Consider the following 17,707-nt stretch of genomic DNA (forward strand, 5'->3'; position numbering starts at 1 on the left):
ACCCACTGCACAACACACCTGGTCCAAGTCCAAACTATTCCTGGCCACCAGAGGGAGCCTCCCAGCAGCCAAAACATAACTAACATTCACAACAGTGCCCCCCCCCTTGAGGAGGGGTCACCGAACCCTCACCCACGCCACCGGATCGCTCGGGATGAGCATGATGGAAGGCGCGAACCAACCTGTCCGCATGAATGTCAGAAGCCACAACCCAAGAGTTATCCTCCTGCCCATAACCCTTCCATTTCACAAGGTACTGAAGCTGACGCCTACTGCGACGGGAATCCAGAATTTTTTCGACCTCATACTCCAGATTCCCTTGTACCAAAACAGGGTCAGGAGGCGCTGCTGCAGGAACTGCTGGCTCCACATGTTTCTTCAACAAGGACTTATGGAAGACATTATGAATCTTAAATGACGCAGGCAGAGTCAAACGGAAAGATACAGGGATAATAATCTCCGAAATCTTATAAGGTCCAATAAATCTGGGCTTAAAATTTAGGAGATGGAACTCTCATAGGAATATTTTTAGAGGACAACCACACCATGTCCCCTACTTTAAACCGGGGACCAACAGTCCGACGCCGGTTGGCAAACTTTTGGGCAGTTTCTTGGGACCGAAACAATTTATCCACTACCTGCCCCCATATCTGCTGCATTCTGTTGACCACCGAATCCACCCCCAGACAGTCAGATGCCTCAAGCTGCCCTGAGAGGAATCTAGGGTGATACCCAAAATTGCAGAAAAAGGGGGACACCAACGTGGTAGAGCTAGCTCTATTGTTAAGGGCAAATTCAGCCAAAGGCAAAAACGAAACCCAGTCATCCTGATCCGCAGAAACAAAACCCCGTAAATAGGTCTCCAGGGTCTGGTTAGCCCTGTCAGTCTGACCGTTGGTCTGAGGATGAAACGCCGAGGAGAAAGACAGCTGAACACCCAATTTGGTGCAAAAAATCCTCCAAAACCTGGATACAAACTGCACCCCTCTGTCAGAAACAATGTTTTCGGGAATACCATGCAAACGAACAACATGTTGGAAAAACAAAGGCACCAACTCTGATGAAGACGGCAACTTATATAGGGGAACCAAGTGGACCATCTTGGAGAATCTATGAACAAAAAGATAAGGTGACAGATGGAAAATCAATGCAAGATAGAGGGCCACTCAAAATAGCAATGAATAAATATAGAGAACTGAGTTTTATATGGCCAAGCATAATTCCAGAAGGAAAATTAATAACTAGTACACCCATATAGATAAACAGGTATTTATTACAAAATTCCACATACAAAGCAGGGGTACTGTTAATAAAAAACAGGTTATCAAATATAAGAAGGTGAAGGGTTAAAGAACAATCAGAGATCACCCTTCCAAGGGCCCGGACAGCGTTAATCAAGTATTCTGCATAGGTGAATGTACCGCACACCCCAAAGGGAAAAGTCACATTGTATGGCCTACCAATTATGTCTAGAGGCACAGGGAAAAGCCCATGGGTTGTGCAGGGGTTAGAGCAACAGCTTACCCATATCAGGTTCCTATGCAGTAGCCGTGTCCAGGGTCCAGTAAAGAGGGGGAGAAATGCCCCGACGCGTTTCGCTTAGTTGCTTCCTCGGGGGGCGGTGTACTAGTTATTAATTTTCCTTCTGGAATTATGCTTGGCCATATAAAACTCAGTTCTCTATATTTATTCATCTTGGAGAATCTGTCACAGATCACCCAAATCACAGTCATTTTCTGAGAGACGGGAAGCTCTGAAATAAAATCCATAGAGATGTGCGTCCAAGGTTTCTTCGGTACAGGCAAAGGCAATAATAGCCCACTAGAACGTGAACAACAGGGCTTGGACCTAGAACAAACTACACATGACTGCACAAAACGACGGACATCTCGGGACAGAGAAGGCCACCAAAAAGAGCGTCTCACAAGATCCCGAGTACCAAAAATGCCAGGATGACCCGCCAAAACAGAGCAATGAACCTCAGAGACAACTCGGTCTCTCCATTGGTCTGGGACAAACAGTTTCCCTGTAGGATATCTCTCAGGTTTATCCCCCTGAAATTCCGCCAGTGCCAACCGCAGATCAGGCGAAATAGCCGAGAAAACTACACCATCATTCAGGATAGTAGACGGTTCGACAACCTCCAAAGAGTCCGCGCAGAAACTCCTGGAAAGGGCATCGGCCTTAAAGGGAACCTGTCATCAGAAATTTCGCCCAAAAGCTAAAAGATTCCCCCTCTGCAGCTCCTGGGCTGCATTCTAGGAAGGTCCCTGTTATTATTGTGCCCCATGTGAGACCAAAATAAAGCCTTTATAAAGTTCTACCTTTTTGTATGCAGCTTCTGTAAATCCGTCACGGGGGCGGGCTCTCTGCCGTCCGTTATTCTTTGTCATGTGATAGGGGCGTGTTCGAAATACTATCACATGACAAAGGGACGTCATTCCTGGAAGCAGCCCATACAGTCTAGCATTTACACTGAGCACAGTGTGAATGCTGGAGAGGTTTGCGCGCTCAAGAGATTATGGCCGGGTACTTGCTGATAACAGTCACAGTCCCGTCCATAATCACTTGCCTGCGCACACGTCGCCAGCGATCACACTGCTCAGTCCTGTGAGACTGGCACTGGGCATGCGTGGGGATGGCTGGAGCAGTGGGCGGTGCATCAGATATGGAAAGGAGCGATGGGGGCGGCATACAGGACCAGGGGGCAGAATAACGGACGGCAGAGAGCCCGCCCCCGTGACGGATTTACAGAAGCTGCATACAAAAAGGTAGAACTTTATAAAGGCTTTATTTTGGTCTCACATGGGGCACAATAATAACAGGGACCTTCCTAGAATGCAGCCCAGGAGCTGCAGAGGGGGAATCTATTAGCTTTTGGGCGAAATTTCTGATGACAGGTTCCCTTTAACATTCTTGGTGCCCGGCAAAAAAGAGACCACAAAATTAAACCGGGTAAAAAAACAAAGCCCACCTGGCCTGCCGAGGATTCAACCTCTTGGCCGATTCCAGATAGATGAGATTCTTGTGGTCCGTAAGCACCACAACTTGATGCCTAGCCCCCTCCAACCAATGCCTCCACTCTTCAAATGCCCACTTCATAGCCAATAATTCCCGGTTCCCCACATCATAATTCCATTCAGAAGGAGCAAACTTCGAGAGAAAAAGGCACAGGGCTTACGTTTACCCGAAGTAGCGTCTCGTTGAGACAGAACAGCACCTGCTCCGATCTCTGAGGCATCGATCTCAACTTGAAATGGGCGAGACACATCAGGTTGCTGCAGAACTGGGGCAGAAGTGAATCGCCTTTTAAGCTCCTGGAAGGCCACAATTGCCTCAGGGGTCCAATGCTCAGCATCAGCTCCCTTCTGTGTCACATCTGTCAGAGGTTTGACAATGGCAGAAAAATTGGCTAGAAATTTACGGTAAAAATTAGCAAACCCCAAAAACCGCTGCAGGGATTTTAGAGAAGTCGGTTGCACCCAGTCGTAAATAGCCTGAACCTTAACCGGGTCCATTTCGATAGCGGAGGGAGACAGGATGAAGCCCAAAAAGGAAATCCTTTGCACCCCAAAGAGGCACTTTGACCCCTTAACGTACAGTGCATTATCCTTAAGTATCTGAAAAACATCCCATACTTGCCCAACATGAGAGTCCCAATCATCAGAAAAAATCAAGATGTCATCCAAATACACAATCAAAAATTTACCAATAAGGTCCCAAAAAATATCATTTATGAAGGCCTGGAAGACGGAGGGTGCATTAGTGAGCCCAAAAGGCATCACTAGGTACTCAAAATGCCCCTCAGGAGTATTAAAAGCCGTCTTCCATTCATCACCCTCCTTAATACGGATGAGATTATACGCACCCTTGAGATCCAGTTTCGTAAACCATTTGGCTCTCTTCACTCTAGAGAACCGATCAGACATCAGAGGCAAAGGGTACTGATATTTGACCGTAATTTTATTAAGACGACGGTAATCAATGCAAGGCCTCAACGAACCATCTTTCTTAGCAACAAAGAAGAAGCCGGCACCCAAAGGAGAAGATGAGGGCCGAATGTGCCCCTTCTCCAATGATTCCCTGATGTATGACCGCATGGCATCATGTTCGGGCACAGACAAGTTGAAAATCCGCCCCTTGGGAAATTTACAACCGGGCACCAACTCAATGGCACTGTCACAGTCCCGGTGTGGGGGCAGAGAATCAGATTCCTGGTCATTAAATACATCCCAGAAATCAGACAAGAAGGCCGAAACATCAACTGCCTGAGCAGACGTGGATGACACAGAAAGGTCCTGATGCACACCTTGACAACCCCAACTAGCTACCGACAAAGATCTCCAGTCAAGAACCGGATTATGGGTCTGCAACCACGGAAATCCCAGTACCAAGGTATCTTGTAGATTATGCAATACTAAAAATGTACAAGTTTCCTGATGCGCTGGTGCAGCTCTCATAGGCACCTGGGTCCAAAATTGGGGTTTATGTTCTGCCAAAGGGGTAGCATCAATGCCCCTTAAATGAATAGGAGTTTGCAAAGGAACCATGGGGAAACCACAATCCCTAGCAAACCCAAAATCCATCAAATTGAGCGCTGCCCCTGAGTCCACAAAGGCAAATGCAGAAAAGGAAGACAATGAGCAAATCAATGTGACAGACAAAAGAAACTTTGGTTGCAAAGAACCCACAGTAACAGAAGTAGCCAATCTCCTTTCACGTTTATGGCAGACAGATGTTATGAGAAGCGTCTCCACAATAGAAGCACAGTCTATTCTTCCGTCTGAACCCCTGCCGACTAGCATTAGAAAGGACCCTATCACACTCCATAGGCTCCAAAGGCTGTTCCACATGCACAAAACCAGCAGGTATCTTCCTGCGCTCACGTAAACGCCTATCAATCACAATGGCCAAGGTCATAGTGGCATCAAAACCAGAAGGGACGGGAAATCCTACCATTACATCCTTCACAGCATCGGCAATACCCTTCCGAAAAAGAGCCGCAAGTGTCGCGGGCGGGGAGGAGGGTGTCAGCACACCGCGCTCACCCCTTCTGCTCGGGTCCGGCAGTTGCTCCTGGTGGCTCGAGCTGCGGGCCGGATCCCGGGGTGTCTCGAGCGACACTCCTCGCCCGTGAGTGAAAGGGGGGGGTGTTTGTTGGGGTTATAGTTCGTGACGCCACCCACGGTTGTGGTGATGGCACCACCGCTGCTCAGTGTGGGGGTCCCGGGGATGGTGATGGGAGCAGCCAGGTGTTGTGTTGCCCCTCCGTGGGTAGGGGTTGGTGATCCCGTGGCCCGGTGAAGAGATGTAAAGTGTAGGGCCTGGAGGGCGCAGGGACGCGGGGGCAGCGCTGTGCCTTGCGGCACTGTGGTACTCACTCAGCCTGAGACACGGACACAGTTTGTACGGTAAACCAACGGCTGGTAGGACGGTCCCACAGACGGCTGCACCTGCACTCCCGGTAGGTGACGGTGACGTCTCTCTTCCTTGCACCTGTGTTGTCTGATGGTATCGGTGGATTCCCTCCGGTTACCCGCTCCCCGACTGCAATCTGGGCCGGAGGAGCTCTACACTTTGCCCGCAGGCGCTGGCCCTGGGGAAACTGGTGCCTTGGCGGTGGCGGTGTCTCCCCGGTAATGGTCGGGCTGTTGCCGTCAATCGGGACTTTGTTGCTGGGGGATCTACGTCCCCTTCACTGACGGATTCGGCAAATTGGGCGACTCCTAGCCTTGCCGGGGTCCGAGAGGCCCCTGCCCTGGTGCTGACTGTCCTTCGGAACACTGCTCCAGACCACCGGGCACACAGCCAACGGGGTCCTTCCAGGAACTTCCGAACCGTCCCACTCCGGACAGTCACCGCCGTCGCTGACCTTGCTGTTCTAGCCCTACACACAGCTGGGCTCTCAGGCTTTGCACTCTCTCTGCGCTGTCTCCACTTCTTGCTTTTCTCCTCTTTCACTTCTCTTACTTTCACTTCTCTGTTGTTTACTCCTTTCTAGCCCTCAGCTCGACTTCACTCTTCCCCTGCCCGGGGCTATCTGCTGTTCACTCAAGCCCTGCCTGGGCTACTCTGCCTGGTTACTTCCTGCCTCCAGAGTTGTGAGCTCCTTGGTGGGCGGAGCCAACCGCCTGGCCCACCCCCTGGTGTGCATCAACAGCCTACTGGAGGAAGGCAACAAGGATTTTTGGGTTAGCTGATGTGCCTACCTGGAGTGTGGGGTGTGGTGGTGTTGTTACTCGTGTCCCCTGGCTTGCCCAGGGCGACACACAAGCGCATCATCATTCCATTTGGTAAGGACCGCCCACTTTCGAAATTTCTGACAAAACGTTTCTGCAGAATCCAAACCCTGAATTAAGGACAACAAGACCTTTTCTGCTTGGTCCACAATATTGGGTTCGTCATATAATAAACCCAAGGCCTGAAAAAAGGAGTCCACATCACTGAGAATCGGATCATCAGACGCTAAAGAGAAGGCCCAGTCCTGAAGGTCACCACGCAGCAAGGAGATGACAATCTTAACCTGCTGTACGGGATTCCCTGAGGACTTAGGGCGCAGGTCATAAAATAATTTACAATTATTTTTGAAGCTCAAAAATCTCGACCTATCTCCTGAAAAAAATTCAGGAACAGGAATCTTAGGCTCTGCAAGGGGAGTCTGTGCAAGATAAGACTCTATACGACGAACCTTAGCATCAAGATGAGCAACACGCTCATCTAATTCATCCATGCTAGAAAAAAAGAAATCTTCCACAGAACCCAAAGAAAAAGAGGAAAAACACCAAAAAAAAAAAAATTTTCTCAGCAGATTTTTTTTTTCTTCTTCTTAAGAGTACCCTTTAAATTTGTGGGCCGGATGTACTGTTATGATCCGGAACCATGGAAGACCACCACAAATCATTGGCAAAAGGTGACAAGAGCATTTTCAACTAATCTGGCCGCCATCCCCTTACTAACCATCACAACTAGAAGTAGCCGAGGGGTGAACTAACATCCTGTGCACCGCGAACCCAGCCGGAGAACTAACTATCCTAAAGGTAGGAAAGATGAATAACTCTCTGCCTCAGAAACTAGACAAGAATAGCAAGCCCCCCACATTCAAAGACTGCGGTGATATAGGAAAAACACAACACACAGGTAGATGACAGGATTAGCAAAATGTGAGGCCCCAGCTGACTAAAATAGGAAAGGACAGGAAAGGGACTGATGGTGGCCAGAGAAAAACCCTGCAAAATACCAACTTCCTGATAGTACAAAAAGGCCCTCAGATCACTAGATCTGAACTCCGTCCTATACCAGGTGCCCTTGTCATACCAATGAACAGAAAACAAGAATCATAACAAAGTCAACAAGCCACAAACACATGGACCCAAAGGAGTTATACTCCACACAGGACTGCAGGGAGTTCCCCAACAATCCACTGAGGGTGAAAATCCCTACAAGCAAATAACCTGAAACCAACCACAGCAAATGACAAACCCAGATAAGCAAAAGAACCAGACAATAAATAAAGAGCAAGCACTTATCTGGGGAGGATGTGGTGTAGAGCAGGATAAAGCAGGCTGGAGATACAAAGAACTACTGACATCCGGCAACAGCCTGCAATCAGACCAGGATTAAATAAGCAGAGAGTTAGCAAAGGAAACACCCACTGCACAACACACCTGGTCCAAGTCCAAACCATTCCTGGCCACCAGAGGGAGCCTCCCAGCAGCCAAAACATAACTAACATTCACAACACCCATCCTCCAAATCTGCCTCTCCGGAGGCGGTAACGGTATAAGCCAGACATTTTTATTTACATGCCACAAGTTTGTGGTTGCCCTGCAAGTTCTCGGGCTTGTCCGTAGCAGTTCCTACGCAAACGGTTGCAGAAAGTCCCTACGGGGACTAGTTGCCGGCAACAGCCGGTTCAATCACGGTGCCAATCAGGTAACTTCTTCGGTTGATTCATTCTTTGCTTATCATTCAAACTTTTAAACTGGTAGTCCCAACGGGGACAACTTGCAGCGGGGCTCCGCTGCCATCACTGCTCATTCTCGTCCTCCTCCCCCGGCCCTGGGTGGAAGATCACGGGCACCAGCCCCTCCAGCGCATAGCAGGCGCGACGAGGAAGGGCTGCCTGGTATCCGCTGTTTCCGCTCCGGGGGCTGTAAGTGGCCTCCATGCCATACAGGGAGACGACTCCTTCGTCCTCCTCCGAAACCGGCTCTGTGTCAGGCCCGGAGTCACTATCATCCGTCCCTGCGCCAGGCGGGTTGCCGCCAGCTGCCGCAGTCTCCGGGCTCGCCACTCTTTCGGCTACCGCTACGAGGGGGTGTGTGCCAGATGGATCAGCAGCAGCGGGACGCACGGGCAGGGAAGACGGAGGCGGCATGGGGGCCAGAGGTAGACCGGGTCCCTCAGACGCAGCGGCCGGTCCCTCGGGGACACAGGGGCGTGGGTCACTCACCAGCTCCTCCATCATGGCCTCCATTCCGTACACCCGGGCGACCGCAGCTACCTTCTCCACCTCCTCGGCCCACTGCTCCATCAGGAGACATATCTGACTCCGGTAGCACCGGCAGATCCCCGCCGATCGGGCCCGGAGCCATTCCGCTGTTCCGGGCACCGGTTCCGTAACCTCTGCGTAGTTGGACAGGGCAGACATGTTGGTAGCGGTATTTTCCAGGAACCAGAAGATCGCTGCAGAGTCCCGGCGTCCCTGCTTTTATAGCCACGAGCTACATGCGGCCAGGCGCCATCCGTCCCCCTTAGTCTTTTTCCGGCTCCTCCTCTACAGGGGCGAGGTTTCGGCTTTCGCGCCTCCACTGCTCGAGGAGACGCTCGAGCGGGGACTTTTTGCGCCCAAAATGGCGGCTTTGCAAAATTTTCGGCCGGACACCTCCGGCGGTCACAAGGCGCACCTCTACCAGACGGCAGAGCGGTAAGATCCTGTTAGTGACACCAAGTTGTCGCGGGCGGGGAGGAGGACGCTGCGCTCACCACGCTCGGGTCCGGCACTGCTGCTGCTTCGCTTGCTGCTCTGTGGCTCGAGCGGTGGGCCGGATCCCGGGGACTCGAGCGGCGCTCCTCGCCCGTGAGTGAAAAGGGGAATGGTTTTGGGGATTTATTGTCCGTGACGCCACCCACGGTTGTGGTGAGGTTGTGACACCACCGCTGCTCTGGACAGGGATCCAGGGAGCGATGACAGGGAGCAGCGTAGTTGTTGTTTTCCCTCCGTGGGTAGGGGGTTGGTTGTCCCGGGGCCCAGGGAGGGAGGGATGTGGCAGGTGGGTTACGGGACCTGGCGAGGTGCAGGGTCGCAGGGGCAGCGCGGTGCCGCACGGCGCAGTGGTACTCACTCAGCCAATGACGAATGCAAAGTCCTTGGTAAAACACACGGCTGGATGGACGGGTCCCACTGACGGCTGCGGTGGTTTCTGCTCCCGGTAGGTTCATGGTAACTGTCTTTCCCTGCACCTTTAGTATGTTTTTGGTAGTGATGGCTTCCCACCGGTAACCCGCTCCCCAGCTTAGATGGATGCTGAGAGAGCCCCTTTTGCCCGCAGGCTCTGGCCCTGGGAACTGTAGCCTTGGCGGTGACTGTATTTACCTTCACGGTGTGAGCTGTTGCCTTCTATCGGGTCTTGACTGCTGGGAAACCCAGGAGGTTCCCTTCGCTAACGGATTTGACCGGTTTTACGGCGACTCCAAGCCTGGTCGAGGTCCGTAGGCCCTGCCGAACGGTGCTGGCTTCTCTTCGTTCCCCGGTCTGGTACCGGCGGGCCACCGCCCGTCCCCGGTCCTTACGGTTCACTCCAATCGGCCTCTCCTGCAGATGGTCACCACCGTCTGCCAACCTTGCTGTATGTGCCCGGGCCACGTACCCGGACACGGTCAGTCTGCTCCTCTACTACTTCACTCTTTCACCCTCAAGACTGATCTGACTTTCTTTTTCCCGCCTCCAGGACTGTGAACTCCTCGGTGGGTGGGGCCAACCACCTGGCTCCACCCCCTGGTGTGGACATCAGCCCCTGGAGGGAGGCAACAAAGGTTTTTGTCTGACTTCGGTGTGCCTAGCCGGGGTGTGGGGTGTGTTGTTGTAGTACCTGTGACGACCTGGCTTGTCCAGGGCGCTACATGTGTAGTGCGGGGTCTGTCGCTGTCTCTCTCCCTCATGTGTACTGCGGGGTCTGTCGATCTTTCTCTCCACCATGTGTAGTCTGGGGTCTGTCGCTCTCTCTCTCCACCATGTGTAGTGCGGGATCTGTTGCTCTCTCTCCCTCATGTGTAGTGCGGGCTCTGTCGCTCTCTCTCCCCCCCTATGTGTAGTGCGGGCTCTGTCGTTCTCTCTCCCCCCCCCATGTGTAGTGCGGGCTCTGTCGATCTCTCTCTCCCCCATGTGTAGTGCGGGGTCTGTCGCTCTCTCTCCCCCATGTGTAGTGCAGGGTCTGTCGCTCTCTCTCCCCCATGTGTAGTGCGGGATCTGTCGCTCTCTCTCTCCCCCATGTGTAGTGCGGGGTCTGTCGCTCTCTCCCTCATGTGTAGTGCGGGGTCTGTCGCTCTCTCTCCCTCATGTGTAGTGCGGGGTCTGTCGCTCTCTCTCCCCCATGTGTAGTGCAGGGTCTGTCGATCTCCCTCTCCACCATGTGTAGTGCGGGGTCTGTCGCTCTCTCTCCCTCATGTGTAGTGCGGGATCTGTCGCTCTCTCTCCCTCATGTGTAGTGCGGGGTCTGTCGCTCTCTCTCCCTCATGTGTAGTGCGGGGTCTGTCGCTCCCCCCTACGTGTAGAGCGGGGTCTGTCGCTCTCCCCCCCCCCACGTGTAGTGCGGGGTCTGTCGCTCTCTCCCCCCCACGTGTAGTGCGGGGTCTGTCTCTCCCCCCCCCCACGTGTAGTGCGGGGTCTGTCGCTCTTCCCCTCATGTGTAGTGCGGGGTCTGTCACTCTCTCTCCTCCATGTGTAGTGCGGGGTCTGTTGCTCTCTCCCCCTCATGTGTAGTGCGGGGTCTGTCGCTCTCTCTCCCCTTCATGTGTAGTTCGGGGTCTGTCGCTCTTTCTCCCCTTCATGTGTAGTGCAGGGTCTGTCGCTCTTTCTCCCCCTAATGTGTAGTGCGGGGTCTGTCGCTCTCTCTCCCCCATGTGTAGTGCGGGGTCTGTCGCTCTCTCTCCCCCATGTGTAGTGCGGGGTCTGTCGCTCTCTCTCCCCCATGTGTAGTGCGGGGTCTATCGCTCTCTCCCCCATGTGTAGTGCGGGCTCTGTCGCTCTCTCTCCCCCATGTGTAGTGCGGGGTCTGTCGCTCTCTCTCCCCCATGTGTAGTGCGGGGTCTGTCGCTCTCTCTCCCCCATGTGTAGTGCAGGGTCTGTCGCTCTCTCTCCCCCATGTGTAGTGCGGGGTCTGTCGCTCTCTCTCCCCCATGTGTAGTGCGGGGTCTGTCGCTCTCTCTCCCCCATGTGTAGTGCAGGGTCTGTCGCTCTCTCTCCCTCATGTGTAGTGAGAGGTCTGTCGCTCTCTCTCCCCCATGTGTAGTGCAGGGTCTGTCGATCTCTCTCTCCACCATGTGTAGTGCGGGGTCTGTCGCTCTCTCTCCCTCATGTGTAGTGCGGGATCTGTCGCTCTCTCTCCCTCATGTGTAGTGCGGGGTCTGTCGCTCCCCCCTACGTGTAGAGCGGGGTCTGTCGCTCTCTCCCCCCCACGTGTAGAGCAGGGTCTGTTGCTCTCTCCCCCCCACGTGTAGTGCGGGGTCTGTCGCTCTTTCTCCCCCCCATGTGTAGTGCGGGGTCTGTCGCTCTTTCTCCCCCTCATGAGTAGTGCGGGGTCTGTCGCTCTCCCCCCATGTGTAGTGCGGGGTCTGTCGCTCTCTCTCCACCATGTGTAGTGCGGGGTCTGTCGCTCTCTCTCCCCCATGTGTAGTGCGGGGTCTGTCGCTCTCTCTCCCCCATGTGTAGTGCGGGGTCTGTCGCTCTCTCCCCCATGTGTAGTGCGGGGTCTGTCGCTCTCTCTCCCCCATGTGTAGTGCGGGGTCTGTCGCTCTCTCTCCCCCATGTGTAGTGCAGGGTTTGTCGCTCTCTCCCTCATGTATAGTGCGGGGTCTGTCGCACTCTCTCCTCCATGTGTAGTGCGGGGTCTGTCGCTCTCTTTCCCCCCAATGTGTAGTGTCGGGTCTGTCGCTCTCTCTCTCCCCCATGTGTAGTGCAGGGTCTATTGCTGCACCCATTGTGGGAGCTTATGGCGGAGAGAGTATCCTAGTGAGGAGGAGAAAATGCCGAAAGCCATGAAACTGGTGACTGCGAGTAAATGTTTTGTTAAGAAATCCCCGATGTGTCACAATTCCTGCACAGCAGCTTCAAAGTGACAAAGTATGAAGTGAGAGCCGCACACCCCTCACAGGTCACACACACTCCGGAACCCCTCAGTGATGGCCGCACACCCCTCACAGGTCACAAACACTCCGGAACCTCTCAGTGATGGCCGCGCACTCCCCACAGGTCACACACACTCCGAAACCCCTCAGTGATGGCCGCGCACCCCTCACAGGTCACACACACTCCGAAACCCCTCAGTGATGGCCGCGCACCCCCCACAGGTCACACACACTCTGGAAACCCTCAGTGATGGCCGCGCTCCCCTCACAGGTCACACACATTCTGGAACCCCTCAGTGATGGCCGCTCACCCCTCACAGGTCACACACACTCCGGAACCCCTCAGTGATGGCTGCGCACCCCTCACAGGTCACACACACTTCGGAACCCCTCAGTGATGGCCGCGCACCCCCCACAGGTCACACACACTCCGGAACCCCTCAGTGATGGCCACGCTCCCCTCACAGGTCACACACACTCCGGAACCCCTCAGTGATGGCCGCGCTGCCCTCACAGGTCACACACACTCCGGGACCCGTCAGTGATAGACGCAGCACCCGAGCGGCCCGGCGCCCCCTTCCTGTTCAAAGCCAGTGAGAAACCACCGGGCTACAATAGAGCAGACGAGGCAGAAGACTCACACCGGCTTAATCCAAGGACAAACAACATAACAGGAATAACAGCAGAAGGAAGGACGGCGAGAGCCGGGGACACCGGCTGCGCTCCAGCCATGGTGGGAGTCGGGGACGCAGGCTGCGCTCCAGCCACGGCGGGAGCCGGGGACGCAGGCTGCGCTCCAGCCAGAGCGGGAGCCGGGGACGCAGGCTGCGCTCCAGCCCTCAGTGATGGCCCTCCGCTGGTAACACACTCTCTGGGACCCCTCAGTGATGGCCATGCTGCCCTCACAGGTCGCACACACTCCGGAACCTCTCAGTGATGGCCGCGCACCCCTCACAGGTCACACACACTCCGAAACCCCTGAGTGATGGCCGCGCACCCCCCACAGGTCACACACACTCCAAAACCCCTCAGTGATGGCCGCGCACCCCCCACAGGTCACACACACTCTGGAACCCCTCAGTGATGGCCGCGCACCCCTCACAGGTCACACACACTCCGAAACCCCTGAGTGATGGCCGCGCACCCCCCACAGGTCACACACACTCCAAAACCCCTCAGTGATGGCCGCGCACCCCCCACAGGTCACACACACTCTGGAACCCCTCAGTGATGGCCGCGCTCCCCTCACAGGTCACACACATTCTGGAACCCCTCAGTGATGGCCGCTCACCCCTCACAGGTCACACACACTCCGGAACCCCTCAGTGATGGCTGCGCACCCCTCACAGGTCACACACACTCCGGGACCCCTCAGTGATGGCCGCGCTGCCCTCACAGGTCACACACACTCCGGGACCCGTCAGTGATGGACGCAGCACCCGAGCGGCCCGGCGCCCCCTTCCTGTTCAAAGCCAGTGAGAAACCACCGGGCTACAATAGAGCAGACGAGGCAGAAGACTCACACCGGCTTAATCCAAGGACAAACAACATAACAGGAATAACAGCAGAAGGAAGGACGGCGAGAGCCGGGGACACCGGCTGCGCTCCAGCCATGGCGGGAGTCGGGGACGCAGGCTGCGCTCCAGCCACGGCGGGAGCCGGGGACGCTGGCTGCGCTCCAGCCAGGGCGGGAGCCGGGGACGCAGGCTGCGCTCCAGCCCTCAGTGATGGCCCTCCGCTGGTAACACACTCTCCGGGACCCCTCAGTGATGGCCGTGCTGCCCTCACAGGTCACACACACTCCGGAACCTCTCAGTGATGGCCGCGCACTCCCCACAGGTCACACACACGCCGAAACCCGCGAGAAAGAGCGCAACCCCAACAGAAATAACCATCTCTACAGAGTGGCTTGAATCAACAGTATCCCATGCACCGCTCCACACTTGTGCTGGTTGGTGCAGCTCTCCACCAGCTGCAATTTTGTAAAGAATCAAAACAATTCCAAGGCACAGAGAAGCCCCACTCCGTTTATAAATCCGTATTTGTTCCAGCATACAGAAGGAAAAAGTGCAAAAAAAAACCCCAAAAACGTTTCGGCTGACAAAGGCCCTTTTTCAAGCCATAAAAATTACATCTCTACAGACCGCGCTGCTCTACACTGCTAAGGCTGCTTTCACACTATGTTTTTTTACCATGCGACATGAATGTTTTTTTGCTGCAAAAGCGGATCCTGCTTTTACAGCAAAAAAATGTATGCAAACACATGTTTTATTTTGCAGGATCCTGTCACTTTAAGTTTATGGGCGGGCATTGGAGTCATGTGATCGGGAGTGAGGGGAACTGAACGTGAAAGACTGGGAGACGGCTTCTGTCAGCTGTGGAGGCTCATAACCAAGGTAAACATCGGGTAACTTGCTTGGATACCCGATATTTACATTGGTTACGAGCGTCTGCAGCTGCTAGGAGCCGGCTCCCTGCACACGTAACCAAGATAAATATCAGGTAACTAAGACCGCGGTTACCCGATGTTTACCTTGGTTACGAGCATCCTCCGCTCTCAGGCGGGGGAGAGTGGAGAGAGAGGGAGGGGGGAGGGAGGGAGGTGGAGAGAGAGGGGGAGGGAGGGAGGTGGGGAGAGAGGGGGAGAGAGGGGGGAGGGAGAGAGGGAGGTGGAGAGAGGGAGTGATCACGCGAGGCTGGTTTCTGTGCATGCTCAGTAGAGCAAGCAGGATCCTGTCTATCAGCATGCCAGCGTTCACCTGCGTTTGCGTGCTGTTTAGTCAGGAATCGGATCCAGCAATTTGCAGCATTGGGACGCAGCTCAAAATCGCTACAAGTAGCATTTTTGAAAAATGTTAAAAAACTGCAAGTCGCTGGATCCTCACTATAACGCACGCAAACGCAGGTGAACGTATGTTGACGCGAGTCCATTGCAAATGCATTGAAATGAAAACGCATTTGCACTGGATCCGTTTTTGCGTTAAAAAACGTTCATGACGGATGTTAAAAAAACGTAGTGTGAAAGCCGCCTAAGGCTGGTTTCACATCAGCGTTATTTTAGCTGCGGCATGAAAGGATTTTTTGCCGCAAAACCGGATCCTTTACAATTGCGTTGTCATTTTAATGCATTTCCAATGGAATTGCGGCAACATCCGGTCACATGCGGTTGTGTGCGTCACACACTGGATCCGTTGATTTGCGGTATTTTATCTTTTGTCAAAAATGCAACTTCCCCCCCTTAGTGTTTTTGTCCTCTGTCATAATACCGCATGTCAATGGATCCGTGATATTGCAGTGTATTTGAATGAGCGCCGGATCCTGCTGTACCGGAAGTCGCCGGATCCTGATAGACAGGATCCTGTTGTCTGTATTGAGCATGCCCAGAAAGCAGCCTGGCATGGTCAGTACCGAAATCTGTCTCTCAGACAGAAGACCAGGATCGTGGAGGGGTGAGAGGGAGTAATAAACATGGAGGCCCTAAGTGTGTCTGTGGATTTATTTCAAATAAAGTATTTTTTCTCTGTGTAGTCTTTTTTTTTAACCCTTTATTGGAGATTCTTAATGGTTGGGTCAAACGTGGCCTGACATTAAGAATCTCGGGCTTTATATCAGTTAGTAAACAAAGCTGGTATTAACTGTTTAATACCCAGCAGGCCACCCGGTGCCAGGCCCGATGAAGAGTTGGATACAGCGCCAGAAGATGGCACTTCTATGAAAGTGACACTTTCTGGGGCGGCTGCGGACTGCAATTCGCAGTGAGGGGGGCAGAAAGTTTGGCCCACCCTGCGCTGTCGATTCCAATCCCCAGCTGCCTAGTTGTACCTGGCAGGAGACAAAAAGTGGGCTAACATACAAAAATATGGCGGAGCCCACGTCATATTTTTTTTTTTAGTTTTTGGCCAAAAAAAAAAAAAGGGGCTTCGACTTCTGGGTGGTGGAGTTTGATGATGGCCGCGTTGTAGAAAAGCTCCCCACAGCATATTGCCCTATAGTCTGCTATCCAGGTCACTAAGGTCGGTGAATCACCGGAAAGCGGGATAAGGTCGGGACCAGGGTCGTGCTGCAGGGACCCAGCTTTCCCGAGATCCGGAGGTACCAGGGGTAAGTCTCACCAGCCAACAGTGGACGCTCAGGGAAGAAGCCTGACTACTCACCCACGCAGAGGCAGTGACGGCTCCACACAAGGCAGGAGGACGGTGACAGCGGGGACGGTGACTCTGTACAAGCCACAGCCAGTGTGAGGAGTGGGAACAGCAGCCGGATAAGGAGGAGCGTCCCTCACACGCGAGCTCCACGAGGCAGGGACACAGCGCTTGTTACACAGCGGAGGCTGAAGAGACATAAAGCAGAGCCACTCAGCTGAGCCATACAGGAGAAGGGGGGCTGCAGCCGAGGGTCTGTGTCTACATCCAGCACCTCCCCCTGAAGCACAGAGAGCTGACAACCAGGACCAGCAGCCTCATACAGGCCCAGCACGCCTCATACAGAGCCAGCACCAGAACCAGCACCAGCAGCCTCATACAGGACCAGCCCGCCTCATACAGGACCAGCACCATGACCAGCAGCCTCATACAGACCCAGCCCGCCTCAACCAGGACCAGCACCAGGACCAGCAGCCTCATACAGGACCAGCACCAGAACCAGCACCAGCAGCCTCATACAGACCCAGCCCGCCTCAACCAGGACCAGCAGCCTCATACAGACCCAGCACGCCTCATACAGACCCAGCACGCCTCAACCAGGACCAGCACCAGGACCAGCAGCCTCATACAGGACCAGCCCGCCTCATACAGGACCAGCCCGCCTCATACAGGACCAGCCCGCCTCATACAGACCCAGCCCGCCTCATACAGACCCAGCCCGCCTCAACCAGGACCAGCACCAGGACCAGCAGCCTCATACAGACCTAGCCCGCCTCATACAGACCCAGCACGCCTCATACAGACCCAGCCCGCCTCAACCAGGACCAGCACCAGGACCAGCAGCCTCATACAGACCCAGCACGCCTCATACAGACCCAGCACGCCTCATACAGACCCAGCCCGCCTCATACAGGCCCAGCACGCCTCATACAGGCCCAGCACGCCTCATACAGGCCCAGCACGCCTCATACAGGCCCAGCACGCCTCATACAGACCCAGCCTGCCTCATACAGAACCAGCACGCCTCATACAGACCGAGCACGCCTCATACAGACCCAGCCCGCCTCAACCAGGACCAGCACCAGGACCAGCAGCCTCATACAGACCCAGCACGCCTCACACAGACCCAGCCCGCCTCATACAGGACCAGCACGCCTCATACAGGCCCAGCACGCCTCATACAGACCCAGCCTGCCTCATACAGAACCAGCACGCCTCAT

General features: G+C 54.3%; 1 protein-coding gene across 1 annotated transcript in view; it reads right to left on the reverse strand.

Annotated features, from left to right (window-relative positions):
- Positions 1–16,656, reverse strand: part of LOC142260786 (uncharacterized) — a 34,687-nt gene extending 18,031 nt beyond the window's left edge. The window contains exon 1 of the mRNA XM_075332082.1: positions 16,500–16,656. The gene's annotated coding sequence lies outside the window, so the exon portion shown is untranslated. The remainder of the gene's footprint in view (positions 1–16,499) is intronic.
- Between the last annotated feature and the right edge of the window lie 1,051 nt (positions 16,657–17,707).

Source organism: Anomaloglossus baeobatrachus, unplaced genomic scaffold (assembly GCF_048569485.1).
Source record: "Anomaloglossus baeobatrachus isolate aAnoBae1 unplaced genomic scaffold, aAnoBae1.hap1 Scaffold_186, whole genome shotgun sequence".
Taxonomy (NCBI): domain Eukaryota; kingdom Metazoa; phylum Chordata; class Amphibia; order Anura; family Aromobatidae; genus Anomaloglossus; species Anomaloglossus baeobatrachus.